The sequence below is a fragment of the Mauremys mutica genome, chromosome 1 (assembly GCF_020497125.1).
Source record: "Mauremys mutica isolate MM-2020 ecotype Southern chromosome 1, ASM2049712v1, whole genome shotgun sequence".
Classification (NCBI taxonomy): domain Eukaryota; kingdom Metazoa; phylum Chordata; order Testudines; family Geoemydidae; genus Mauremys; species Mauremys mutica.
The window spans coordinates 110,833,082-110,853,752 of record NC_059072.1 but is presented as its reverse complement, the minus strand read 5'-3'; the positions used below and the strand labels follow the sequence as shown (position 1 = coordinate 110,853,752).

At 51.4% G+C, this 20,671-nt stretch overlaps 2 protein-coding genes across 3 annotated transcripts in view; one reads left to right on the top strand and one right to left on the bottom strand.

Moving 5' to 3' along the window:
* Window positions 1-3,099, bottom strand: part of LOC123351556 (sodium- and chloride-dependent betaine transporter-like) — a 58,325-nt gene extending 55,226 nt beyond the window's left edge. For both annotated transcript variants that reach the window (XM_044990984.1, XM_044990989.1), the window contains exon 1: window positions 2,887-3,099. The gene's annotated coding sequence lies outside the window, so the exon portion shown is untranslated. The remainder of the gene's footprint in view (window positions 1-2,886) is intronic.
* LOC123351545 (sodium- and chloride-dependent GABA transporter 2) overlaps window positions 1-20,671 on the top strand; it is a 503,805-nt gene that overhangs the window by 157,620 nt on the left and 325,514 nt on the right. The gene's annotated exons all lie outside the window — the stretch shown is intronic.

The window sequence follows — 20,671 nt, the reverse complement described above, 5'->3', positions numbered from 1 at the left end:
AAGTAGCTAGAGGCCCCTCGTGTTTTTTTCAGAAAAGGCCCCCTGCTCTGTTCTTATCTAAACAATCAGGACCCTGTATCAAAGCTGACCAACACATACTATAAACAATTTTAAAATGTGTTTTTTAAAGTAATGTCTAAAACCCCCTCTTTTTAACTTATTAAATAAACACATGAAAAAACAATCCTATCTGAAGACAGATTCCTTTTGCATATGTTTTAATAAAATAGAGCAGGCAGAAGCACCCCAGACCTAAACCCACAAAACCCTTACTAAGAAAAAGTTTTTCCTCAAGGTTTTTAGTGAGAACCATTAGAAACAGCCTTTTGAAGGCAGTGGATTAGAAAAGACGACCCCTTTGAAAAACAGGCTATATTACACCCTGGGCATAAGTGTTTTAATAAAATGTAAGTCTGCAGAAAAGTTCAGGGTTAAAAACTTGTTTATAAAAGTAAAGCTTTCTCCTAGGTTTTAGGCTAAGGTGGTTATTTTTTAGTAAGCACAATGTGAAAACAGCAGGCTTTTGCAGCTGTCAGCAAAAACAGCCTCTGTGACTAGAGAGAAGGCGGCCCTAGGCCTGTTTTTAAAACAAAATTATGCCAAATACTTGTATTAGAAAGAATAGTAACTTTAACTGTAAATAAGCTTACTATATAAAATAAAAGCCTTTTAACCATTAAAGTATGTAGCCAGAGGATTTTTGCCTTTTTCCCCCTGCAGAAAAAAAAAACAAGTAAAAGGGCCCCTGCTCTGCTCTTATCTAAACAACCAGGACCTTCTTCCCCCCCCCCCCCTCTCACTGTAACGAAAGCTGATCAACACATAATATAAACAATTTTAAAATGTGTTTTTTAAAGTAATGTCTAAACCCCCCGTCTTTTGTAATTTATTAAATAAACACTTAAAAGACAAACCTACCTAAAGACACATCCCTTTGTTTACAGGAGTGTTTCAATTAAATTAAAAAAACAACCACACATGCAGAAGGTACTGGATTAGAAAAGAAGACGACCCCTTTGAAAAACAGGCTACCTGAAGACACTTTTTTTTTTTAAATTTAGCCCCATTGGCATAAGTGTTTCAATAAAATGTAAGTATGCAGAAACAACCCAGGGTTAAAAACACAGAAAACCTGTTTATAAAAGTAATGTATAATGATAAAAAAGTTTTCCCCTAGGTTTTAGGCTTGTATTAGTCATTTTTTTTTTAGTAAGGACACTTTGAAACAGTAGGCTTTTGCAGCAAAGCAGCTGTCAGCAAAAAAACAGCCTCTGTAAAGTAGTAGATTAGAGATAAGAAGGCTGCTTCTTTGCCTGCTTTTTAACAAATACAAGTGAAAGTTATATTAAGTTTTGTAAAGGAATAAACACTTTAAAGCACAAGCCTATATGAAGACAGAGCCCTTTATTTAACATTTTTACAAGTGTTTCAATTAAAAAAATGAGCATGCAGATAACACCCCCAAGTGAAAACCACAGTGTTTGTTTTGGGTCCATAGATTTTATTAAAATAATACAACATAGGCTGGAGCTTTCTCTACATTTTAAAAACAGATAAGACTAATTAGACTAGCCAGTGCTCCATGCACTATAGTCTGTATTAGCAAGGCTCTAGGGGTCACTCCTTCAGTTTGCTTGGTTTTTTTTACACAGACTGCTTTCCTAACTTTTTAAATGCTGTTAAAGTTTTTAAAAAATCATGAGATTGCATTGAAAGATACTTTATGAAAGTTATAACAAGTATTTTATTCCATTTACTGATTGTAAAAGAAAAAACCACTTTGTGACTGCATGAAGCTTAGAGATAGCCTATCTGAAGAATACCTCACCCCCTGATTCCCCCCACATACTTCTAACACTTGCTAAACATACAGTGTTTTATTATATACAGGTTTTTAACATGAAAATACAGAATTGTCTGAGATGTAACTTAACATGACCTCTTTAAAGGATATTCTGTATGCAGTGAGACCTATTTGAAGCATTATGTTTTTTGTAAAGTTTATTATGAAAAAGCAGTATTGACTGAGCTGTAACAAAACAAGGCCCCTTTTGAGACATTTTGTAGAAGTTTAGTGAACTAAAAAGGCTTAATATACTATCCTGTCCTTTTAAAAATAGTATCAAAACAACAACTGGGTAAGGAATATGAAAACTGGCAATTGAGGGGAGTTTACATATGTGTTTTAATAAAGAAAATTGCTTTTTAAAGCTTGGATTTATACACAAAACAGAAGAAAAAATAGCTTATGTAAAAAAAGTTAACTTTTTTTTTAAACCAGAGATATGGAGCCTACCTTCCTCCCTCCCTCCCACTCCCACCCCCAACATTTCTTCTTTTTTAATGTTTTTTTTTAAATTTAAACCAAGAACAAACAAATTTAAAAAGAAGCCAGAACCACAGAGATTAGGCCCTGGGGGTAACAAAGCTGTCCTGAGTTTTAGGGGGCATGTTGATAACTTTTAGTGAAACACTTTTGCAGGCAGCCTGTCTGGGTTAGTTGTTGTGCTTTAGCATGGGCAAGCATTTATTATTCAGAAGTACTTTCCCACTTTATGAGGTATTATTGCCCTCATTTTACAGGGTATCAGAAATATTAACAAAAACAAGCTTAAAGATACTGTGACAAAGTTCCTCCTCTACCTTGGTGGGTCCTGTGCTTATTGGCAGATTTGCTCACCTCAGTGATCTTCCCCACCGTCTGGGTCAACTCCTCCTGTGCCTGATCAGGAGTTGGGAGGTTTAGGGGGAACCCAGGCCCGCCCTCTACTCCGGGTTCCAGCCCAGGGCCCTGTGGATTGCAGCTGTCTATAGTGCCTCCTGTAACAGCTACAACTCCCTGGGCTACTTCCTCATGACCTCCTCCAAAACCTTCTTTATCCTCACCACAGGACCTTCCTTCTGGTGTCTGATAACGCTTGTACTCCTCAGTCCTCCAGCACCTCACATGCACTTCCTCTTCTCTAGCTCCTCCTTGCCTGACTAGAGTGAGCTCCTTTTTAAACCCAGGTGCCCTGATTAGCCTGCCTTGATTGGCTGCAGGTGTTCTAATCAGCCTGTCTGCCTTAATTGGTTCTAGCAGGTTCCTGATTACTCTAGTGCAGCCCCTGCTCTGGTCACTCAGGGAACAGAAAACTCTTTCTTCAGTGGCCAGAAGACCTTCCTTTGGCTTCTCTGCTGTAGAGGGTAGGAGGGAGAGGGCTGCTGCTGTTCCTGCTGGGCCCTCGCTGCTGCTGCTACTGCTCCGGCTGCTCCCCTGGCTGGGCTAGACACCACCACCCACCCCCATTCTCTGCTATCTGCTTGCTGGCTGGCTGGTAGATTTTCCCCCCCCCACCACCACCTCAGTTGCTGCTGTTACTCCACCCACAGCCCCTTGGGGGGGGGGACTGCTGGCCTGCTCCCTAGAGGAGGGGAGTGAGGGACCCCAGCTCCAGCCCTTGTTGCTGAGGGCTCCACCACCACCATCTTCTGAGCGGGGTCCCTCCTGCCTGGCCACCAGACCACCGCCTGGAGCTGCTGTGTTTGCTACTGGGGAGCTGCTGGAGCCCCGAGCAGAAGGAGAGGACCGCCTGCTGCTGGAGGACCTCATGGAGGCTCTGAAGACCACTCTGGAGGGGGCACTTGAGGACTGAGTATTTTTTGGACTGTGTTCTTGTGGTGGGGGTTTGGACTGTGTCTGTTGGGACACCGGGGGTGTGGCGTGGAGCCTGCCCCCGGTCCATCCGTGTCCCCCTTCGCCCCCACCACCATTGTTGCCCCCTCCACCACTCCCGCTGGCTGTTTTCTCTCTACCTCAATCTCCTGCCTCTGGGACTGAGCTGCTCACCTGCCTTGCCACGCCCACTTCCGTCATTTGGGCCTGCGGCAGCAGCCAGCTACAATTGACTTTTTGCACAAGTGCCCGTGGGCGCACCCCCCACCCCCACCCTCTTGGCCTGGCCCCCTCTCCTTTGCCGCATTTGTCTGCCCCACCCATTTCCTCTGTGGCCCTGATTGTCCTGCCCCAGCCCTGCAGCTAGCCCCGTGGTCCCTCTGCCCCGCTCCTAGCTCAACTTTTCCCCCACTCCCTGTGCTTCCCCAGCCCTGATTAGCCCCTCCCCTTGTGCGCCCATGCCCCCTTCCATGCGCTTGTGCTCTTCCCCCATTTGAGTTTGCCCTTGTTCACTGCACCCCCCTATGCTGTTAGCCCCCCTGATCCCCTAGTGCAACTAGAGGAGCTGGAATTCCCCTCTGAGTAAGTAACCTGACACCCTCCCACCCCTGGGTCCTTGATTGCTCCCCACGCCCCTTTAGCCTTACGGGCACCCTCCTCCCCTGCCTGCAGCCTAGCGGGGAGAGGTGGTCGCCTCCCTTCCCTCCCCTCGCTGTTTGTCCCCCTCCCACTCTCATTATGGCGGGGGAGACCCCTCGCGATGCTTCCACCGCCCCTCCTCCAGAAACCCCCATGTCCATTCCCCAAGCCTCTACCTCAACAGCCGCTGCCGGTCTATCTGCCACCGCTCCCGCTAGGGTACCGGCAATGGCGAGTACCGGGGAGACGTCCGCTGCTGCCACGTCCCTCGCCCCTTCCGATTTGGGGGGAGCCCCCCCAGCCGGTGGGAAATGTCGGGGTGGGAAAAGGGGTAAGGGCCCCGCTAAAAAGGCCAAGCCCTCCATGGCGGAGACTAACCCCGCTGCCGCGGCCCCGCTACCGGCAGCGGCATCCCTCCCCACTGTTCCCTCTACCAGCTCCGTGGGTATCCCTCCCCCGGCCCCCAGGACGTACGCCCAGGTGGTAGTGGCCCCTCCGCCTGCCGCTGCTCCTCCGACTGCCGCTTCCGCTTCCATCTATAGCGGCCAAGGCCCCTTCCCCACTTTGACCAGGAAGCACGGTGTCTGTTGCCTCCTTGTGCCTGCCTCACCCCACATGGAGACCTACGTGCGGGCGATGGCGAGGATGGTGGGGCCCACGGCCATCGTGGCGGCCTCCAAAATGTACGGGAGGGTAGTCTTCTTCCTGGCGTTGGAGGCCGCCGCCCAGGACCTCACCTCGGTCCTCCTGTCCCCGGGTTCCCTTCCCCTGACTGCTGCTTCTGCTCCCGCCTCTGAGGGTCCCCTGGAGTCTTCCATCAGCCCGGCTGTGGATGGCACCCCGCTGATGGCCGCCGAGCCCATTGGGGCGACGGCTGGTGCCCCACTGCCCGGACCCGACTCTCAGGGGGTGCCCCTCTTGGGTGTGGGGCATCCGACCTACTTCCTGGACAGGGACCCATTGCTGACCTTCCATCTCCAGATGCCGTGGTTGCCGCACCTGCCCTGGTGGCTGAGCCCGGCATCATTGAGGGTCCCCTTCCCGCTCCCACGATCCCTGAGCCTGACCGGGAGGGGCCACCTTCCTGCGGTCCAACTATTGAAGCTCAGGATCCTGCTTCTGCCCCTCTCCCCGATTCTCTTCCCGATCCCACCCCTACTCCTGACTCCTGCCCTATCCCTGATGCCGGCCCCGTCCTTGTCTCCTCCACCTCCCATGACGCCATTGCTGCCTCTGGGGTAACCCCCCAGGGAGCAGCCTCAGTTGTTTTTCCCTGCCCTGACCCATCAGGGGCTGCTGTTCTCCTTCCGCTGCCCCCTGTTGAACCGGGGAGTGGGGCGGGCCACGTGGCGTTGGCCCATCGGACGCCACGTCGAGGGTCTGCCCCCTGCCTGCCCACCTCGGTGGGCCACGGGGCTGTGACAGGGGCCCCGCTGGGGGACGGTCATCGGTCCGTTTTCCCGCCCCCCCCCATGCGCTGAGGGAGGAGCTGCGGGAGTTCCTTGAGGACGTCCGTGGCTCCCGTAACAAGGTCCAACTTGCGCTCCAGCGGTGGGGGGATTTCCATCTGATCCTCTGGGCCGTGAGGGCCCTCATGGGGGAGGGTAAGAGGACCAGCAAGCAGGCGGCCGCAGCCTACCGGTGGGTCTGCCTCTTCCGTAGCTCTCTACTCACCTACGGGGTTGGTCACGGATTGCTGCGTGGACCAACGGAGGCCGTGGGCATGTCTGCCGGCAAGGATCCCCCCCCAGCCCTCCTCATGGCGCCGATCATCTTTGCCACTTTAAACACCTGGGGCTGTAGGATGGGTCTCCGCAGGAGCCAGGTGCTCTCCTTCCTTTGGGATGGGAGGTACTCTGTGGTTTTCCTGCAGGAGACCCATACGGATCCGGCTGCTGAAGCTAGCTGGCGGCTGGAGTGGGGGGACAGGGTCTACTTTAGCCACCTCTCGGTTCGCTCGGCTGGAGTGGGGACCCTGTTCTCCTACGGCCCGAGGTGCTGGGGGTTGCCGAGGCTGTGCCGGGCCACCTGCTGCACCTCCAGGTCCGCATGGAGGGGCTTGTGGTTAATCTTGTCAATGTCTACGGCCCGACATCGGGCCTGGAGAGGTTGCGTTTTTATCAGCAGGCGTCCGCCTTCCTCGGCTCCCTGGATCCTCGTGAGTGCCTGGTCCTGGGCGGGGACTTTAACACCATCCTCGAGGAACGGGACCGCTCAGGGAGTGCCCGGCCGCCGCAGACGTCCTCCAGGAGATCGTCGAACACCACTTCCTGGTGGACGTCTGACGCGACCACCACCCGGACGACGTCTCAACGTTCACCTTCGTCCGGGTGGAGGCCCATCGGTCGCGCCACTCCTGGCTGGACTGCATTTACCTGTCACGTTTCCACCTTTCCCGAGCCCACTCCTCCAGCATTCGGCCGGCCCCCTTTTCGGATCACCACCGTGACGGCCTCTCTCTGCGCAGAGAGGCCGGAGCCGGCCTATTGGCACTTTAATAATAGTTTGCTGGAAGACGCGGGCTTCGTGGCGTCCTTCCGGGAGTTCTGGCTGGCCTGGCGAGGGCAGAGGTGCGCCTTTCCCTCAGTGCGGCGGTGGTGGGACCTGGGGAGGGTGCGCGCCCAGCTCTTCTGCTGCGACTACACCCGGGGCGCCAGCCGATGGAGGGATGCGGCGATAGAGCAGGTGGGACGGGAGGTCTTGGAGCTGGAGAGGCGTCTGGCCGCCAGCCCCGAGGATCCATCCCTCTGCGGAGCATGCTGGGAGAAGCGGGAGGAGCTCCGGGCCCTCGAGGATCATCGAGCCCGGGGTGCCTTCGGGAGATGGATTGCGGCTCCCGCTTCTTCTACGCCCTGGAGAAAAGGAGGGGGGCCAAAAAGCACGTCACCTGCCTCCTGGCGGAGGACGGCACCCGCTCATGGATCTGGCGGAGATGTGTGGGAGGGCCAGGACCTTCTACGCGACTCTTTTCTCCCCGGATCCGACCGATCCTAACGCTTGCAAAGTGCTCTGGGATGGACTCCCGACAGTCTCTGTTTAAACCTAAGTTAATTGTATCTAATTTGCATATTAATTCGAGTTCAGCAGTCCAGGGGCGGCTCTAGGAATTCCACTGCCCCAAGCACGGCGGCACGCCGCGGGGGGCGCGCTGGCTGTCACCGGTCCCGCGGCTCCGGGGGACCTCCCGCAGACGTGCCTGCGGAGGGTCCGCTGGTCCCACGGCTCCGGTGGACCCTCCGCAGGCACGTCTGCGGGAGGTCCCCCGGAGCCGCGGGACCAGCGGACCCTCCGCAGGCACGTCTGCGGGAGGTCCCCCGGAGCCGCGGGACCAGCGGACCCTCCGCAGGCACGTCTGCGGGAGGTCCCCCGGAGCCGCGGGACCAGCGGACCCTCCGCAGGCACGTCTGCGGGAGGTCCCCCGGAGCCGCGGGACCAGCGGACCCTCCGCAGGCACGTCTGCGGGAGGTCCCCCGGAGCCGCGGGACCAGCGGACCCTCCGCAGGCACGTCTGCGGGAGGTCCCCCGGAGCCGCGGGACCAGCGGACCCTCTGCAGGCATGCCTGCGGGAGGTCCACCAGAGCCGCCTGCCACCCTCCCGGCAAAATGCCTCCCCAAGCGCGCGCAACAGTCACTCTTTGGAGTCTGTTTTTGAAGTTTTTTTGTTGCAAAATTGCCGCCTTCAAGTCTGTCACTGAATGGTTAGAGAGGCTGAAGTGTTCTCCCACTGGTTTTTGAATGTTATGATTCCTGATGTCAGATTTGTGTCCATTTATTCTTTTGCGTAGAGACTGTCCAGTTTGGACAATGTACATGGCAGAGGGGCATTGCTGGCACATGATGGCATATATCATGTTGGTAGATGTGCAGGTGAACGAGCCCCTGATGGCGTGGCTAATGTGATTAGGTCCTATGATGGTGTCACTTGGATATGTGGACAGAGCTGGCATCGGGCTTTGTTGCAAAGATAGGTTCCTGGGTTAGTGTTTATGTTGTTTGGTGTGCGGTTGCTGGTGAGTATTTGCTTCAGGTTGAGAGGCTGTCTGTAAGCGAGGACTGGTCTGTCTCCTGTCATAAACAGATAGTTAAGGGTTAATGTCTCTTTTACCTGTAAAGGGTTAAGAAGCTCAGTAAACCTGGCTGACACCTGACCAGAGGACCAATAAGGGGACAAGATACTTTCAAATCTTGGTGGAGGGAAGTCTTTTGTTTGTGCTCTTTGTTTGGGGGTTGTTCGTTCTCGGGACTGAGAGGGACCAGACATCAATCCAGGCTCTCCAAATCTTTCTGAATCAGTCTTTCATGTTTCAAACTTGTAAGTAATAGCCAGGCAAGGCGTGATAGTCTTATTTTTGTTTTCTCAACTTGTAAATGTTCCTTTTTGCTGGGAGGATTTTACCTCTGTTTGCTGTAACTTTGAACCTAAGGTTAGAGGGGGTGCCTCTGGGCTATATAAATCTGATAACCCTGTAAAGTATTTTCATCCTGATTTTACAGAAATAATTTTTACCTTTTTTTCTTTAATTAAAAGTTCTCTTTTTAAGAACCTGATTGCTTTTTTTCTTTCTTGTTTTAAGATCCCAGGGAATTGGGTCTGGACTCACCAGGAGTTGGTGGGAGAAAGGAGAGGGGAATGGTTAATTTCTCCTTGTGTTAAGAGCCAAGGGGTTGGATCGGTATCAACAGGGACTTGGTGGAAAAGCCTCAAGGCTATCCAGGGAGGGGAAAGTTTTGGGGGGACAGGGAGTGTGCCAGACACTGGAATTCTGGCTGGTGGCAGTGTTACCGGATCTAAACTTGTAATTAAGCTTAGAAGTGTCCATGCAGGTCCCCACATCTGTACCCTAAAGTTCAGTGTTGTATGGTGTGCGGTTGCTGGTGAGTATTTGCTTCAGGTTGAGAGGCTGTCTGTAAGCGAGGACTGATCTGTCTCCCAAGATCTGTGAGAGTGAGGGATCATCTTTCAGGATAGGTTGTAGATCTTTGATGATGCGCTGGAGAGGTTTTAGTTGGGGGCTGAAGGTGACGGCTAGTGGTGCTCTGTTATTTTCTTTTTTGGGCCTGTCCTGTAGTAGGTGGCTTCTGGGTAATCTTCTGGCTCTGTCAATCTGTTTTTTCACTTCAGCAGGTGGGTACTGTAGTTTTAAGAATGCTTGACAGAGATCTTGTAGGTGTTTATCTCTGTCTGAGGGATTGGAGCAAATGCGATTGTATCTTAGAGCTTGGCTGTAGACAATGGATCGTGTGGTGTGTCCTGGATGGAAGCTGGAGGCATGTAGGTAAGTATAGCGGTCAGTGGGTTTCCGGTATAGGGTGGTGTTTATGTGACCCATTGCTTATTAGCACAGTAGTGTCTAGGAAATGGACCGCTTGTGTGGATTGGTCCAGGCTGAGGTTGGTGGTGGGATGGAAATTGTTAAAATCATGGTGGAATTCCTTGAGGGCTTCTTTTCCATGGGTCCAGATGATGAAGATGTCATCGATGTAGCGCAAGTAGAGTAGGAGCGTTAGGGGACAAGAGCTAAGGAAGCGTTGTTCTAAGTCAGCCATAAAGATGTTGGCATAGTGTGGAGCCATGCGGGTACCCATAGCAGTGCCACTGACTTGAGGTATATATTCTCCCCAAATGTGAAATAGTTGTGGGTGAGGACAAAGTCACAAAGTTCAGCCACCAGGTTAGCCATGATATTATCAGGGATACTGTTCCTGATGGCTTGTAGTCCATCTTTGTGTGGAATGTTGGTGTAGAGGGCTTCTACATCCATAGTGGCCAGGATGGTGTTTTCTGGAAGATCACTGATGGATTGTAGTTTCCTCAGGGAGTCAGTGGTATCTCGAAGATAGCTGGGAGTCATGGCAGTGTAGGGCCTGAGGAGAGAGTCCACATAGCCAGACAATCCTGATGTTAAGGTGCCCAATTCTTGAGATGATGGGGCATCCAGGATTTCCAGGTTTATGGATCATGGGTAGCAAATAGAATACCCCTGGTCGGTGTTCTAGGCATGTGTCTGTACAGATCTGTTCCTGTGCTTTCTCAGAGAGTTTCTTGAGCAGATGGTGTAGTTTCTTTTGGAAATCATCAGTGGGATCAGAGGATAATGGCCTGTAGAATGTGGAGTTAGAGAGCTGCCTAGCAGCCTCTTGTTCATATTCCAACTTATTCATGATGATGACAGCACCTCCTTTGTCAGCCTCTTTGATTATGAAGTCAGAGTTGTTCCTGAGGCTATTGATGGTGTTGTGTTCAGCACAGCTTAGGTTATGGGGCAAGTGATGCTGCTTTTCCACAATTTCAGCCCGTGCACGTTGACGGAAGCAATCTATGTAGAAATCCAGTCTGTTGTTTCGACCTTCAGGAGGAGTCCATGCAGAATCCTTCTTATTGTAGTGTTGGTAGGAAAGATTCTGTGGGTTAGTATGTTGTTCAGAGGTGTGTTGGAAGTATTCTTTGAGTCGGAGACAGCGAAAGTAGGATTCTAGGTCACCACAGAACTGTATCATGTTCGTGGGTCTGGAAGGACAAAAGGAGAGGCCCTGAGATAGGACAGATTCGTCTGCTGGGCTAAGAGAATAGCTGGAAAGATTAACAATATTGCTGGGTAGGTTAAGAGAGCTACTGTTGTGGCTCCTTGTGACATGTAGCAGTTTAGTGTCCTTTTTCTTTTGTAGAGAAGCAAAGTTTGTGTTGTAAATGGCTTGTCTAGTTTTTGTAAAGCTAGTGGTGCTCCTAGTGGTAACCCAGCTGGATGCCCTGCTGATAGAACTGGCTGGAGAGGAGTGGAGAGCTGAGTTCAGTCCCTAGCTGGTCAAGCACCAGGATAGAGCCAGGAGGCCTGGCCTCAATACCCGTAGTTGGTGAAACCCTTGAGTGACGATCTGAGAGGTTAAGGTTAATCAGGTGAAATGCCTGATTGGTTGAGTTTTAAGTTAGTTTTTATTAGCCACTCTTCACTGGCCATAGGACACAACCTATAGATGAGACTTCTCTCCTCAGCCTATGAAGAAAACTGCAGTTTGTTGTCCTGGGCACTGGAAGGAGGTGTGACCTTTTACTAATTCCTGTTACTGGTTTCCTCCTGAATTTTGCTGTCATTTTATGCTTCATTTGCCATAGTGCCAGTTGTCAAGGAAGCAGAATTCACCTTGGAGAGAAGGGGGCAGCAGGACATATTCTTGCAACACTTAAAAAAACAAAAAAAAACCAGTAGATCCTAACCCCTCAATTGCTTTGGAGTACCAGCACTATTCTGTATCCCCTACCTGTGAGCCTTTTCTGCAAAGGAGGACATTTATTTTTGGAGCTGTCTGTTTTGGTTTGTCAAGCCTCAGCATGGAGAGTCATGTAGAAAAGAAAGGAATTCCCTCAGAGAAATAGATGCGGTTCCCCTGGAAAGTCAGCCATGGACTGTTCAGTGTTACCCTCCCTTGTGACATGCTGTAGAACAGTGGTCTCCAACCTTTTTATGCACAGGATCATTTTTTAATTTAAGTGCAATCCAGGATCTACCCTGCCCCTTCCCTAAGGCTCTCCCCTTCCCCGAGGCCCCATCCCACTCACTCAATTCCCCCACCTCCATCGCTCGCTCGTCTCCCTCACTCACTTTCACCAGGCTGGGGCCAGAGGTTGGAGTTTGGGAGGAGGTGCAGGATCACGGCTGGGGCCGAGGGGATTGGAGTGTGGGAGGGGCTCTGGGCTGAGCCTGGGGTTGGAGTGCAGGAGTGGCTGAGGGGTGCAAGCTCTGGGAGGGAGTTTGGGTGTAGGAGGGGGCTCTTGGCTGGGGCAGAGTGTTGGGATGAAAGAGCGAGTATGGGATGTGAGGTCTGGGAGGGGGCTCAGGGCTGGGACAGGGGGTTGGGGTGCAGGAGGAGTGCGGGCTCCCGCCGGGTGTCACTTACCTCGGGTGGCTCCCGGTTGGGGGTGCAGTGGGGCTAAGGCAGGGTCCCTGCTTGCTCTGGCCCCACACCGCTCCTGGAAGTGGCCAGCACGCCCCTGCGGCCCCTGGGATATGGGCATGTGGCTCAGTGTGTTACTCCTGCCTGCAAGCACCGCCCCCACAGCTCCCATTGGCCACAGTTCCCCCTTCACAGCCAATGGGAGCTGTGGGGTTGGTGCTTGCAGGTAGGAGCAGCATGCGGAGACCCCTGCCCTCCCAGGGGCCACAGGGACATGCTGACCACTTCCTGGAGTGGCATGGAGCTGGGGCTGCCTTAGCCCAGCTGCACTGCCGGACTTTTAGTGGTCGGAGATTGCGATCGACTGTCAGAGGCTCCAGGATTGACCAGTTGATAGCATTGGTGACCACTGCTGTAGAAGCTATGAGCGCGCTTATGAAATGCAGTCACTGTACTTTCCCCTCCTGTAGACTCTCAGAACTACAGTAGTTTCCACTATAGGGCTTGGTTGCATCCCATGCAGGGGGCAGAGGGGCTACCATCTTTTAGGAAGAGAGAAATTGCCAGGCTGGAGCAGAACAGTGGTCCATCTATTCCATGAGCCAGTCTCTGCTGGTGACCAGCACCAGATGCTACAGAGAAGACATATTGCAGTACGTGAGAGCGTGGCGCACCCCTCAGTGTCACTGGCTGAAATGGGTCAGCGAGCTACTGAGTAGATTGAGTTTGGTCGTGTTCACAAGCTCACACTTTATTAGTAGCTGGCACAAAGTTTTAGCTCTCGCAGTGAAATGTCCAAAAATCCTAACTCTCATGCTTTGTTGAAGGTGCCAGTTATGCTCTTGTTGGTCTCCTCTGACACTACCTCTCCTTTCTGTGTCCCAGGCCTGGTCTGTATTACAAAGATGGGTCGATGTAAATTGTCTTGCATTGACCTCTTTGTATGTGTGTCTATACTCAAATTTGTCTCTGGTCGATGTAAATGCTTCCTGATGGTGATGCAGTACAACCACCTCCTCCAACAGCATGCAGCCATGAGGTCAATGCAGTGCAAGTGTAAACACTGTGTGATCTGTGTCAACCCTAACTGTCCCCCAGCAACCATCCCACAATGCCCCACTGTGGCAGTGGCCATTCTGATCACAATTTTAAACTCCAATGCTCCCCACCTGAAAGTCCCCTATGTGTTTTTGAAATGCCTTTTCCTGCTTGCCCACCTTGGTGAACACACCTAGCAGCTCCCCCGGGATGTGTCAATGGTACAGCCAACCGTGCTGGCTGCAGACACTAGACGCAATCCTGCCTGGAGTAGACAAGAGATGGTGGATCTCCTGGGCCTGTAGGAAGAAGAGGCTGTGCAAGCACAGCCATAGCACCATGGACATCTACAAGCAGATAGCACAGGGGATGAAGGTGCATGACAGGGATCAGCAGCAGTGCTGCATGAGAACAAAGGAACTTTGCCAGGAATACCAAAAGGCCAGAGAGGCCTTTAATAGATTTGATGGTGCCCTGCAGATCTGCTACTTTTTTATTGAACTGCCTGTCGTACTTGGAATAGACCCACCAGAAACCCATAGGCCACTGTGGATACCTCGGAGGAGCCTGAGCTAGAGACCCCGGCCATGACAAGTGAGGAGAAGGAGCGGAGAGACTTAGCGGGGAACTCCAGCGAGGCTGTGAGCCAGGACCTGTTCGAGACTCCATCACAGAAGACAGTCCTGCCAGGTAAACATGAATGAGCCTGAGAACGGGAAAGATAATTTGGGGGGGGGTGTATGAGCATTTTACTGCTTCATCAGCCCATATCTTGATTAAAGCCAAGTGCTTTGACCGTGGCTAGCATGCTCAGGTTTAATACTGGAACTAGGCCTCTGATCCTTAGATCTGGCCATGCTTTGTTTGGCCACAGGGGCACCTTCATGCTAGGGTTGCCACCCGTCTGGTTTTCACCCGAACAGTCCAGATTTCGGCTTGTGTGTTTGGGTGCCATTTCACGAGCCCTGATGTCCGTTCTTTTTTTAATCTGTGGCAACCCTAAGCAGAGGGAAGGAGGCAGTGCAGCAGCAGCAGCAGCCGCCTCTGGGGCCAGGCTGCTTGTGCAGCTGGTGGGGTGCAGAGATGGGACCTTGGGGGGGGGGGAAGAGGCAGGGCATGGGGCAGGGCCTCAGTGGTCTGGTTACTATCCATTAGAAAGGTGGCAACCCCCAAGTCCCAAGGGTGCTGTAGGCCAGTTTGGTTCCCAGTGTAACTTCTTTAACTTACACTGGCTGTAATAGCTCCAAGGGATTGTTCTACCAGCCAGAGATCAACAGAACACAGAAGCTCTCTGGTCCCAGCCTGGATCTGTCCCATATACTGGGAGCACTGGGGCTGGGAAGGGGCAGCACGCAGTTTTTCGCCAAGCTGGAGGAATTCCCAGCAGCCCGATTAGAGCAGCTAGAAGTCTCTTTATGTGGCACTGGCAGCCACGAGGACTGGTAGAGTGGATCAGGCTCTGGCCCTATGGGTCAGTGGTTGTATGGAGAAAAATGCACTCCAAAATAGAACGTCGGCTCTTTCCCCCTGCTTTATAAAACACAATCCTGACTTCCTGTATTATGGCTTATGCTGATGGAACTACCATTCACAGGTGACCATCTGAACACTGCCCAGACTTCTCTGGGCTCCTCGCCTCCATCAGGAGTCATTGAGTATTTGTAGATATGATCTTGCCAGCTCCCTTTTAGAGTCTAAGCAGGATTTTGTTGGTAAAGGATATAAAAGAACCTATAGAGTCTCTCAGAAGGCCCAGCACAGCCAGGGGCTGGGTGCTTCCTGCTGCTCCCCAAGTGCCCTCAACTTCCACCTGATGGGCTACTGCTGATGGCAATTGCGGGTGCTCAGCGCCCAGTAGTGTCCAGCCCAGATAAATGGATCAGGAAATGTGCTAGATCCCTGTGTGACTGTATAGGCCCCGATCCTGCAAACACTTAGCTTTAGCACATGGGTCTGTGTCTGCAGGATGGGGGCCTAGGAGAGGGGAAGATACTGAATGCTAATGAGAAAACTGGAGGCACTGGTACCCTAGGTCCTGCTACTGATCACGTGAGTATCTCTGCCGAAATCACTACAGAGCGAGATACAAATATAGATACAGAGAAGTTTCTCTAAAGAGGAAATCGGAGCATTTATGAAACACACACGGGGAGTGTTCCTTTTAAATAAGACATGGCATCGCGTGAAAACAACTGAGTGGGCATGTGCCAAAATAAAGGCTTGGGGCATGCTGATCCTGGCCAACAACAATAGTATTACATAAGCCATGAACTCAGAGAAGTTGCTCTAAAGAGGAAATTGGAGCTATCATAACTATAAAGGGAAGGGTAACAACCCTCCTGTATACAATACTATAAAATCCCTCCTGGCCAGAGGCACCAAAATCCTTTTACCTATGAAGGGTTAAGAAGCTCAGGTAACCTGGCTGACACCTGACCCAAAGAACCAATAAGGGGACAAGATACTTTCAAATCTTGAGGGGGCGGGAAAAGGCTTTTGGTTGTGTGCTCTTTGTTTTTGGATGTGTTCGCCCTTGAGACTAAGAGGGACTGGACATCAATCTGTTGGTGCCACTAGGCCTGAGTAAACCAAAGTTGTGACTTTGGGCCTATGTGACCCAAAGTACCTTTATGTAAAGTGCTTTTGTTAGCCTTACTAAACTTTTGTAACCTTTTGTGTTATGTGCTAATTACTGGCAGTGGCAAGGTTGCTTGATACTAGATGTAGCCAATATTAAATAAGATAGGCGGAAAGCAGGTGCTGTAATTAAAGTTATATGCATGAGAACGTAGCCCCCACGGTGGGAAAGTACAGTTAACTGATCACAGAAAAGTTGCTAACGAGCTAAGGTGGTTTTTTGCCAAGTATGACTTAACTGCTTCATGTGATTGCTATTGCAAAGTGTATTTGCTGCATGGGAATGAAAGGTGGGGGGAGAGGAGGAGTGTGGGGGTAATGGGAATGCTTAGCTGAAGTTGTGTATAAAGAGAGGAAAACCGCTTGTATCGGTGTGCAGGATTTGAGAATGCTTTTCTCCCTGGCACCTATTTGGGCTCAAATAAACCTGGTTTTGCTTCTCCACCCTGGTGTGATAATTAGTGCAACGCACACCGGGCAACGAACCCTGCTGTTGCTCCGCCTCGGGCTCTTTGAGCCGGCAACAAATCCATGCTCTCCAAATCTTTCTGAACAAGTCTTTCATATTTCAATTTGTAAGTAACCGCCAGGCAAGGCGTATTAGTTGATCTTTGTTTTTCTCAACTTGTGAATGTTCCTTTGCAAGAGGGAGGTATCCCTGTTTTGCTGTAACTTTGAAACTAAGGCTAGAGGGGGTTCCTCTGGGCTCTTTGAATCTGATTATCCTGTAAAGTTATTTTCCATCCTGATTTTACAGAGATGATTTTTACCTTTTCTTTTTAATAAAACCCTTCTTTTAAGAACCGGACTGATTTTTCCATTGTCCAAAGATCCAGGGGTTTGGGTCGTTGATCACTTTTGTAACCAATTGGTTGTGATATTATTCTCAAACCTCCCCAGGAAAAGGGGTGTAAGGGCTTGGGGGGATATTTTGGGGGAAGAGGAACTCCAAGTGGTCCTTTCCCTGTTTCTTGTTAAAGCACTTGGTGGTGTCAGGGTACTGGGTTTTAACCTAAGCTGGTAGAAATAAGCTTAGGGGGCATTCATGTGGGTCCCCACATCTGTACCCTAAAGTTCAGAGTGGGGAAGGAACCCTGACATTGTGGCAGATTGGTGGGATGATTTTTTTAACCAAAAATACAGCAGGATTTTAAAAGGACAAATTTTTCTTGTTAGAGTTTTTTTTAATCTGCCTGAAGGCAGAGGGGTCCAGTTAGAGTAGCAAAGGAATTCACAGGCTGGGTTGTTTTTTTTCCTCTTTCTAGGTCTTGTGTATAGCTAGGTTAAACACAGAAAGGCTAAACATTGAATGCTGTGAAAGTTTCTGTTAACTAAGCAGCCCCTGAGCTGAGTGCATCCGAGTTTCAGTAAACTGCAGAGGGGGTGCGACCAAGCACAAGAAAGCAGGAAAATGAGAACCAGTGACACTGCTAATAAACTAGAGCTGGCCAGACTGGAAGCACAAGAGAATGAAAAGAATCATAAGAGACTGCTCGAATTAAAACAACTCAAGAAAGAAGCTGCTGAAAGAGCAGAGAGAGCCAACGAGGCTGCCCACAAGAGAGCGATGGAAGAGAAAGAAAAGAAGATGGAGGAGAAAGAAAGAGAGGAAGCATGAACTGGAGTTAGAGAGGGTAAAGGCTACGCAAAATATACCAGACAACCCTAGCAACCCCTCTCCAGGTACCACTTCCCATCCCAGAAAATTCCCCACCTACAAGGCAGGCGATGATACTGAGGCCTGCTTAGAAAATTTTGAAAGGGCCTGCATCTCTACAGACCAGTACATGGTAGAGCTGAGGCCTCAGCTCAGTGGACCCTTAGCAGAGGTGGCAGCTGAAATGCCTAAGGAACACATGAACAGCTAGGAACTTTTTAAAAACAAGGCCAGAATCAGAATGGGGCTAACACCTGAGCATATCCGTCGATGGTTCAGAGCCCTAAAGTGGAAACTGGATGTGTCCAAGTGACGAATCAACCATTCATGTCAAAATTTTAAACTTGCCTACAGCTGAGTTCCTGTCCAGTACAAGGACTGGTCAGGAATGTGGACTTTTGCAGTCTATGATGATTATCCCATTCCCATGCTGCTGGGGGAAGATTTGGCCAACCATGTGAAGCTAGCCAAGAGGGTGGCTAGCCCTCACCCGCAGCCAGGCTAATCAAGCTTCCACACATATCCCTGTTCCTGAGCCTTCCACCAGGGCCCCGTCTGTGTTACCAGAGACCCAGACAGAGCAGTCCCAGAACCAGACCTGGCAAAGCAACCAGCCCCAGAACCATTGCCAGCACTGAGTCCAGCACTTGCAAACCCATCTACAACTTCAACACCAGAGGGCACCACCGAGCCTGCACTGGCAGCAGCAGCAGATAACCCTACACAAGAGGCTCAGCCAGAGCCTGAAATACCACATTGTGCACCAGCAGAGAGCGGTTCACAGTCAACGAAAACAGCCCCGTCACCTGCATTGCTTCCAGAGGGACCAAGCCCAGGTCCACAATCCAATGAGGAACTGATGTCTCCAACATCAAGGGAACAGTTCCAGGCCGAACAGGAAGCAGATGAAAGCCTCCAGGGAGCTTGGATGGCGGCACGGAGCAACCCACCACCTCTCAGCTCCTCTAATCAATCCCAGAAAGAGGACTTTTATAAAAGGAAGCTCTTTCTGGTGGGCATCAGGAAGATTGGCATCCTCAGAGACAGTTGGTAGTTCCAACTAAGTACTGGGTAAAGCTCTTGAGCTTAGCCCACGATCATCCTAGTGGCCATGCTGGGGTGAACAGGACCAAAGACCGTTTGGGGAGGTCATTCCACTGAGAGGGAACGGGCAAGGATGTTTCTACTTTGGCACACCTCACAAGACCGGACATAAGAGTGGGAAAGCCCCAAGACCAGGTCAAAGCCCCTCTCCAGCCACTCCCCATACTTGAGGTCCCATTTCAGCGAGTAGCTGTGGCTATTCTGGGTCCTTTCCCAAAGAACACACCCAGAGGAAAGCAGTACATACTGACTTTCATGGATTTTGCTACCCTATGGCCGGAAGCAGTAGCTCTAAGCAACACCAGGGCTAAAACTGTGTGCCAGGCACTAACAGACATTTTTGCCAGGGTAGGTTGGCCCTTTGACATCCTTACAGATTCAGGAACTAATTTCCTGGCAGGGACCATGAAAAGCCTATGGGAAGCTCATGGGGTGAACCACTTGGTTGCCACCCCCTTACCACCATCAAACAAATGGCCTGGTGAAGAAGTTTAATGGAACTTTGGGGGACATGATATGTAAATTCGTAAATGAGCTCTCCAATGATTGGGAACTAGTGTTTCAGCAGTTGCTCTTTGCCTACAGAGCTGTACCGCCTCCAGTTTAGGGTTTTCACCATTTGAACTTGTGTATGGCCGCGAGGTTAAGGGGCCATTACAGTTGATGAAGCAGCAATGGGAGGGTTCTATGCCTTCTCCAGGAACTAACATTCTGGACTTTGTAAGCAACCTACAAAACACCCTCTGAGACTCTTTAGCCCTTGCTAGAGAAAACCTAAAAGAGGCTCAGGAAGAGCAAAACGCCTGGTATGATAAACATGCTAGAGAGCGTTCCTTCAAAGTAGGGGACCAGGTTATGGTCTCAAAGGCGCTCCAGGCCCATAAGATGGAAGCGTCATGGGAAGGGCCATTCACAGTCCAAGAGCGCCTGGGAGCTGTTAACTATCTCATAGCATCCCCCACCTCAAACCTAAAGTGTACCATGTTAATTCTCTAAAGCCCTTTTATTCCAGAGAATTAAAGGTTTGTCAGTTTACAGCCCAGAGAGGAGATGATGCTGAGTGGCCTGAAGGTGTCTACTACGAAGGAAAAAGTGACGGTGGTGTGGAAGAGGTGAACCTCTCCATGACCCTTGGACGTATGCAGCGACAGCAAATCAAGGAGCTGGGCACTAGCTTCGCGCCGATGTTCTCAGCCACCCTAGGATGGACCAAACGGGCATACCACTCCATTGACACAGGAAATGCTCACCCAATTAGAGCCCAACCTTACCGGCTGTCTCCTCATGCTCAAACTGCTATAGAATGGGAAATCAAGGATATGCTATAGACAGGGGCGGCTCTAGGAATTGCGCCACCCCAAGCAGGGCGGCACACCGCGGGGGGGCGCTCTGGTGGTTGCCAGTCCCGCGGCTCCGGTGGACCTCCTGCAGATGAGCCTGCGGAGGGTCCGCTGGTCCCGCAGCTCCGGTGGACCTCCCGCAGGCACGCCGCCCCAAGCACACACTTGGCGCGCTGGGCTCTGGAGCCGGCCCTGGCTACAGATGGGTGTAATCTGCCCCTCTGACAGTTCATGGGCATCTCCAGTCAGGGCCGGTGCAAGGATATTTTGCACCCTAGTTGAAACTTCCACCTTGCGCCCCCCCACCCCCGGTAACATTGAGGGACAAATCCCAACGACCCTTTATAGACCCCAGGGGCCAGCCTGCCAAGGGGCTAGCTGTGCCCAGAGGCTGCTCCCCAGACCAGGTTCCCCCCTCCCTGCCCCCTGAACTCCCCTGGAGGGTGCACAGCCCCCCACACCCCATGAGCCCTCCTCTCCCCACTCCAGTGGCCCCCACCCCGAGTCCACTCACTGGTTTTGCCGGGCTTGGGCCGCTGCAGCAGCTCGGCACGGAGGAGCTGCCTTCTGGGGGCTCCTGCAGCGGATGCATGCTGGCAGAGGCCCCTGTGTGCACCCCCCACCCCCCCGCAGCTTGGGCTCTGTGGCTCCTGGGAGTGTGAGCCGCTGCCCCTCCCGGAACAGGATCAGGGCCCCGCACCCTGGCAGTGA